Raw genomic sequence first — 8544 nt, forward strand, 5'->3', positions numbered from 1 at the left:
ATTTTGACCTAGACTTGACTAGGCTATTAGTAATATTGCACCGTCAAGGTGCAGGACTATCACCCACAGTATGTCATCCATCTGTACTAGTACCAAGTGTACTAGAACGGGAGTTTTATTGATCAAGTCATTACAGTGATGATTATTTTGCAGCGATCCATAATACAGTAGACTACGTTAAAACGAACACGCTTATAACGACGGATATAACGAACTTACTTTTTGGTCCCGACTATTTGCTGTAGTTATGCTGTGTATATGCGTATAACGAACTACGGTTATAACGAACTAAAATTAGTAGTCCCTTTGAGTTCGTTATAACCGTAGTATACTGTACTTTGTTTCACGCCAATAAGTATATGGCAAGGGAGATGAGGTGGTAGATCTATTTAACAAGTTACGAATTGTCAAACCACCTTTTGTTGGGAATGTATATAAAAGTATGTCAATAAGTGGTTCATAATAAGCACATTAGAATGTTGAGTTCAAAGTTATTAAATGCAATGTTCTTCTGTCATTGTTAATGTCCTATTTATGTCGAGCAGTAGTTTCTGGATCAGAGTTGCAGTTCCAAACATGGTGTAACTGGAGCCTCAAGCAATGATTTTACACTGCCAGAGAAGAATACACCTTCTCGTTTCATCTGTTTTAACAGATATGCACGTGCACAAATATGAGGTGAGGTGAAATGGGGTTTAATGTCGCGTCAAAGATTATTGCACTTATATTATAAGTCTGGACTGAAGCCGATTTATTGTGCTAGTTCACTGAGATGCCATGCCGCAGTTTAACATGAATACCCCTCTCAGACACAGTATACTGACCCCGAGCCGAACAGTCCTTGTTTTAGCCCCTTAATGCCGAGCGCCAGTGGGTAACAACAAATACAATCTTTTAATCTTTTGGTATGACGTGGCCGGGGATCGAACACCGGGCCTTCCGCTCTCCGCGAGCGGACGTTCTACCGCTAGAACAGTCGTCAGATGTAATAGACCTGAACGCCGTTCCACAAAGCGATCTTAGCGCTGCGATTGTCGTAAGTCAGTGTTTAAGAATGGGAGTTACGATCAACTTAGCGCTAAGATCACTTTGTTGAACGGGGCCCAGGTTTGCAATTGTCATCCGGTCTGGCGTTTGGTATTTATGGTGTTAAGCAAGGACTGGTCTGCTAGGAGTCATTGTGTGCCTGAGCGGGGTATCCATGTTAAAACTGAGGCATGGTACCTTAGTGGGCTAGCAAAAGAAATCCGGACTAGCAGAACCATACACGCACGTGCATGCACTTCGCTGTATACATATACGTGCAATAACATTGAACATAACATTTAACCACATTACATCAAAGCTATATGCTTCTAAAACAAGTGATTCGCAGGTCATATAATTATACATGAATTAAAGACATTTTCACATAAACAATGTCAGGCATGAATGCAGTGTCATTTGGTTAAGATTTTGTGTTAACAAGGACCAAAAGCATAACTCAAACGACCCGTGAAGATCCAGGGTAGAATAGGTCTTCAGCAACCCATGCTTGTCGTAAGAGGCGACTAACGGGATCGGGTGGTCAGGCTCGCTGACTTGGTTGATGCATGTCATCGTATCCCAATTGCGTAGATCGATGGTCATGATGTCAATCACTGAACTGTCTGGTCCAGACTCGATTATTTACAGACCAGTGGGCTGTAACCACAGTACAGTATGTTCTTATTGCCAGTGATGAGGGAGGGGTGGGCCAGTCGTCTGTGGCGCCGCGATTCCCTGTGCAGAGTTGCGTCTCTTGGACACGCCAGAAACCTATGATTGTGGGTTCTAACCCTGATTCGACCCGATTATGTTCGAATCCAAGATTTGTCCTGTCTTTGTAGGTTTGTCAGCACCATACCCGTGCTCGTTGATTCACCAAAGTGGTAAACGTCTGAGACCTGCATCACTTCGGGCTTTCCTCCCACATTAAGCTGACACGCTGCGATATGACTGGAATACTAGTAAAAGCGACGTTAAATAGCCTAGTGGTTAAAGCGTTCGCTCGTCACGCCGAAGACCCGGGTTCGATTCCCGACATGGGTACAATGTGTGAAGCCCATTTCTGGTGTCCCCTGCCATGATATTGCTGGAATATTGCTAAAAGCGGCGTGAAACCAAACTCACTCGCTCACTCACTCATTGTTGAGTTAACAGTAAAAGAATGTCTTTTTAATCTTTACATCTTGATGTTGGCATCGTTTTTATTTGATTTTTTTTTTAACTGACTATGTCAGAATGTGCAACAGACATGACACTTAATTATGCATGAAACATTAACAAATTTTAGTCACAGTCATGCTTCATGCTCATGTACGGCCCTCACAAATGTCCTTTCTGTATTCACATGTATCTTACCCTGAACATTCAATGATAGCCCAAATCAGATGTTTCTAAAGGACTGTATAAAACAGATGAATAATATCCGAATCCACAATTATGAAACTGTATTTAAAAGTGTCTAAGTGATTGAGTTATAATTTACGTCAAATCGGCAATATTTCAGCCATATCGTGAGGAGAATAAATTAAATATTGACGTGTTTAAACTTTCTTTCAAAGTTTGGTGCGTGTGGTTGCGTAGTGTTATAAGTTAGCCTGAAATATTTTCACAAAATCAGTCCCTGGTGATTTGTATGTATTTGATTTTGTTCCTGGGTACATCGTAACTTTTATCGGCCTTTGGTTAATGAAGTGTCAGTTTGAATTCTTCTTTCTTTAGTTTCATTTCTAAATCTTCGCGTGCTTCATCACTGATACCTGCGTCTCTCGCTATCTCTCACCAAGCGGCAATTTTCACCTTTATTGAATCACATATTGAGCAAGTATCCGATCTCGGCTGACCAAAATGTAGATTGAATTCCCTGTTGAAGGTTTCTCTGTAAGTACGAGTATGTTCTTTTACATGTCCAGTGTAGTCGGCCCCTTCCACCATCGCCCCCTTCCATCATATTGCTCTGGTTCATGCGTCTGAACAAATATCATCCATATTTGTCTGACTGAAAGTTCTTCTGATAAATAGTTTCGTGACGTTTCCAGTCTACTGCAATGAGACATGGGAAACCTTTAATGTGTTCTCGTATCTTCTCTTGCACATCTTCAGCCTTTTCCCGTTGATTGGGATTTTTCCACGTTTATCCTTCATATTGAGATGGAGTTGTATTCTTCGGATCGGTTTTACTGTTTCAGTATGAACAGACATGAACGCACTTTTGCTTGTACTGAGCTTTTCTTAATTTTTCAGCAAAATATTCATTTGAAATTGATTCATCTCTTCTCTTTGGTCCTTTACTTCTGCGAGTCTGCTCTCTGCCGTTTGATCTCTCGTCGTGAAACTAAGTCAAGTACAAATGCATCTTGTTTATCCTTATTTCCAATATCAAGAACATTTTGGAATAGATAATCACATTCGTTGCTAGAAAAACTTGTAGCACTTCATCCTACAACTTCGAGGTGCTCCAGATCGGGTTTTGGCTTCTATATTTAAGCCCTAGGTATTGATATATCCCCACCCCCCCCCCCCCCCCCCACCCCACCCCCCACCCCCCCCCCCCCCCCACCCCACCCATTGTCTTCTTTTCCTTACGAACATAGCATTTCCACATAGCTTCATTTCTTGCTCGTTTCCTCTTTTACAATTGGCTTTGGTAAGGGTTACAAAATGGTTGAAAATCAAACGCCCAAACGCAACCGAAAGAATTTGCCGAGAAATGCATGTGCTGCAGTTCTCAGATCAGTGGTACCTGTTTTGAAGTGGTCGCTATATAAATTCACGATAAATGCGACGTTAAATTCACTGTTTTGAAGTGAAACTTTAGCTGCACTTACAGTATGCCAGTATGCAAGGATCTGGGTATGAACATGATAATGTACTGTTCAATCACACCCAAACCGTTGGACAGTAACGAATAACACGCTACTCTCCGACAGATTACTGCAACGACAGAGAGAACGGGATTTTGGTATGATACATCAAAGAGCAAAGCTGACCTCGTGTCACCACAACCCTGTGAGTGAGTGAGTATGTCTTAACGCCGCTTTAAGCAATATTCCAGCAAAATCACGGCGGGGGACACCAGAAATGGGCTTGTACCCACGTCGGGAATCGAACCCGAGTGTTCGGCGTGACGAGCGAATGCTATAACCACTAGGCTACCCGACCGCCCCCACACACCACAACCCAAGAAACGCTACATACGAATCGTATCATCACAATGACATCGTCAGCTGCAGTAGTCATCCCGTAAGTCTATAGAAAACAGTTAAGCACACACCTATTTCTGAACTATGACAAATAGCAAAACTCATGGTATGGGATGGCTGACCACAGGAGCTGGGCGATACCAATTTCATCGGATAGAACAAACACATGACAACAAATAAAGTAGATATTGATGAGTTTTGATTGAAATTTACTGACCAAAACATCATGGTAACACAGGTACTGTTTTTGACCTTAGACAATACCTATAACAGTATGGAGCTGCAAGGTTAATTAAACGAGTTACGTTTGATGTTTCATGTGAAATGTTCCTTAAAGTCTCTAGTTGACGTGACACGTGAAACAGATCAGTAGCGGGTATAACCGCCACGTGCCCGGAAGACACATTCCATCCTATGTCTCATGCCTCCAGTCAGACGTTGGATCTGTTGATGGGTCAACAACAACCACTCCTGATGTAATGCTGCTTCCAATTGGCGTAAATCTTGTACAGGAGGATCTCGTGCCTGCCGCCCCAGAATATCCCAAACATGTTCAAAGGGGTTCAAATCTGGGCTCATTGCTGGCCAGAGTAGAGTCGTTATTGCATTGGCCCTCATGTAATCCACGACTGCATGCGAACGATGCGGCACGGCATTGCCATCCATATACTGACGTCGGGTAGCAAGAGGGTGGTTGTCAAAATGAGGAACGACGACTGGCCTCAAAACGCCCCGGATGCACTGAGGCCCTGTTAAGTTGCCCGTCATGGTGACCAAATCCAACCTGCAATCATGAGAGATACACCCCCAAACTATTACCGAACCCCCGCCGTATGCAACAGTCGGTTTAATGTTCCTGGGGGTGTAAGCCGTGTTCCGGTGCCTCCAAACTCTGGTTCTTCCATCAGTGACGTGGAGCAGAAAGCAACTTTCGTCTGACCAATGTATCCGTTTCAGGCGAGTAGGCCTACTTGTTAAAAAGGGTTATCGGCGTATGAGACGAAGAAGGTCCGGCCCTGTCTTTGCTATGTGTCGTCACAGGGGACTTCCGGAACTGGGACGGTCCTGTACATCACCGGCCTGAGCATGTTTCTCGACTAAACGGCTTACGACAGTGTGATGATACCCCAAATTCCGACCAATGGCATTACAAGACATTCTGCGTTATGCATGCCGATTATTTGCCATCTTGTGGCGTTTGATAATCGCTTAAAGGGGCACTGATCTAAAGCAATTCCCCGGGACTGATTGCAGCCTTTGTTATTGTTTTTTCCCAGTGAGTACCCGGATGTATAGCAGAAATCTAGACTAGTTCGCGATCTGTGCTGCACCATTCGTAAGCGCATTAGTCACTTTTATGGGTAGTAATAAGAGCATATGGTCACATTGATCAATAAAGTTTTCGAGATAATAAGGAAATGTAGGTATCTTTGTGAATAGCATTGGTAATGGTGACGAAGTTTTGATAAGTCACTTACTTGGTAATTTTGCGATTTTCGTTTGCACTATTTTGACTTGCAACACAAAGTAAATATTTCACCTGAGCATTGCATTTTTTTATAGTGTGTATATTTTTTTACTGTCAAAATGTGTAACATTTTCAAATTTATTAAACGCCTAAATTCTCAGTTATTTTACAAATTGACTGAAAAACATTTCCATCTGTATTATTATGATTACGAATTCCAAACATTTTGATATTTAATGTCATCACCAAGAGACTGAAATTGTTACGTTGAAAAGTACATTTCTATGTTGATTGGCTTCTAATCCTACATAATAATCTGTTGTGATGTTTTTCGGCCCTTTTGATCGTCTTAATCCATTTTAGTCAATCTGGACAGATTTTTCAGTCAAAATGACTGAAATATTTACACATTTTATAAATTGCCTGAGAGAATCACATTTTAAAAATTGACGGTAATATATACAGGCTTACAAAGGAAAAGACTTGTGAAAACAAAATCTATCGCGCATTGAAGAATTTCCCAACCAAGACGTAGAGGAACAAGAACAAATCGGTTCAATGCTACAGCGAATGAAGGAAAACAAAGTGCAAATACCATAATTACAACCTACCAAATTTATGTGTATAATTTTAGGCAGCTTCCTTGTTCGAGGAATGTATCCATGAATATCCACACAAAGGAACAATATCCCACTCGTCTGCAGCTGTACAAAGAAACTTATTCGATGTCACGTGTCTCTGTAACAATCAAATATTTTAAAAGATATATACTGAGTCAAATTAAAAACTTCACATTTTTAAAAGTAATCCCATATATGATATACAACGGACAAATGTATCAGAGAAGGTCATTTTTAATCATTAATGTCAAAAGAAGGATTTTAATTAACGGTGGTAACCATAATTTGTTCCAAGCACCTACGGTATTCGTTAATAACATCAACAGTTTAAATCATAAGTCCCAAGCACGAGAATCTGATGGCACACAAGTTCAGTAGCATGTATGGCCACCATGTGCGTTGACAACTGCCACACAACGCCTCTGTATGGACCTTGTGATGCTTGTGAACACATGATTGGGAAGACGACGCCATTGTTGCTGCAAAATGGTGCCAAGATCTTGCAAATTCTGTGGTTGGTTCTGGAGAGTGCGCAGACTTTTGCCAAGAGCATCCCAGACTTGTTCGATGGGATTGAGGTCGGGAGACCTTGACGGCCAGTCCATGACGTTGACTCCCGCATTCTGAAGGAAATTCCTTGTCAAAATTGCTGTGTGGGGTCTGGCATTGTCGTGTTGGAAGATCAAACCGGGTCCATGTGCTGCCATAAAAGGCAGAAGTTCTGGTGCGGTAAGCAGCAGCGTTGAGGTTGCCATGGATGACAAAAAGCCTGGAACGTGCATTGCCACAGAAAGCACCCCACACCATGACACTTCCGCCTCGAAATCTGTCAACTTCCAAAACTGGGTGTAACGTTCATGACGGCGCCTCCACACCCTCGCCCTACCATCAGCAAATCGAAGATTAAATCGGGATTCATCACTGAAGACGACTTGATTCCAATTCCTCTGAGTCCATCGTAAGTGTCGCTGTGCCCACAATTGACATTGACGTCTGTGTAAATGAGTCAGAATCGGCTCGCAGTATGGCCGTCATGCTTGAAGGTGAGCAGTTCTTAGACGGTTTCGAACAGTTTGCGCACTCAGTCTACCCCTAAACAGTTCATTTCTGGTTGATGTAGCCCTCAAAAATCGGTTACGGAGGTGACGTAAGACAATCTGACGATCCTCTGCATGTGACGTCACACGTTGTCGACCTGGCCGAGGGCGATCAGCGGTGGTACCCGTTTGCTGTAGACGCGTCTGTAAATCATAAACAGTCCGTCGACTACAACCCATCGTCCTTGCGACTTCAGCTACGGACGTTCCCGTCTGCAACATGGTGATGGCACGTTCACGTTGCACATTTGAAAGGCGTGGCATGACAAATGGCCTTAAAGATTTTGTTTTCTTGTGTTTTTCTTTTTTTGTTAATGACTGCAAACAAGTGTGGCTGAAAACACGTGCGGTATTATGGCCACGTGACCAGTTGCATGTGAAAAACCACTTTTGCCACTGTAGTGCTGTGCACATGATTTTGATCGATTCACCTGCACATAAACAGGTGTTATCTGAAGACAATATGTGGCCATTACTGTTTAAATACACAATAAGGGCCCAGAATGATAACTGGTCAGAATGTTAAAATTTTAGAATTGTGAAGTTTTAAATTTGGTTCAGTATATATCGTTTCGGGATATTATACTCCTTGTTTATTTCTCAACTGATCACTTAGATTGTTGCAGGTGTTTCACATAGGTGTCAAGTCTCAAGGGTTGGCCGAGAAAGCCCACGCGACAACAATTTTTATAACGTCCACGGTTCCTAAAAAATCCATTTAGTGATAGATAACAATGAGCAATCAATCAACGCATTATCAGTTAACCCTTTGAACAAAGTATGTTGTTTTTACATCGGCACTTCACGCCATGATATGAGTGTATTCCCTTTGTTTTAGTAAACCTAGACATGTAAACACTCACTTTTGACATATCCACTGTACAAGCTAACAGTGATTAATCAATCAACGTATTTTCTGTTAATCCTTTGATGACTAGGAACGATCAGTTGATTTTTACAACAACAAAAAAATCAACTGATCATTCATGTTGCTGGGCTGCCACGTGTATGTTACATAACACACATTTCACCTCACTTCAAACCTGGATTTAGATTGAAAATTACCCCAGACACAATAAATGCCAAATGGGAACCTTTGTCAGGTAATCTAAGTGGTGCTACCACTAATTGTA

Source organism: Haliotis cracherodii, unplaced genomic scaffold (assembly GCF_022045235.1).
Source record: "Haliotis cracherodii isolate W230 unplaced genomic scaffold, xgHalCrac1.p SCAF_11, whole genome shotgun sequence".
Classification (NCBI taxonomy): domain Eukaryota; kingdom Metazoa; phylum Mollusca; class Gastropoda; order Lepetellida; family Haliotidae; genus Haliotis; species Haliotis cracherodii.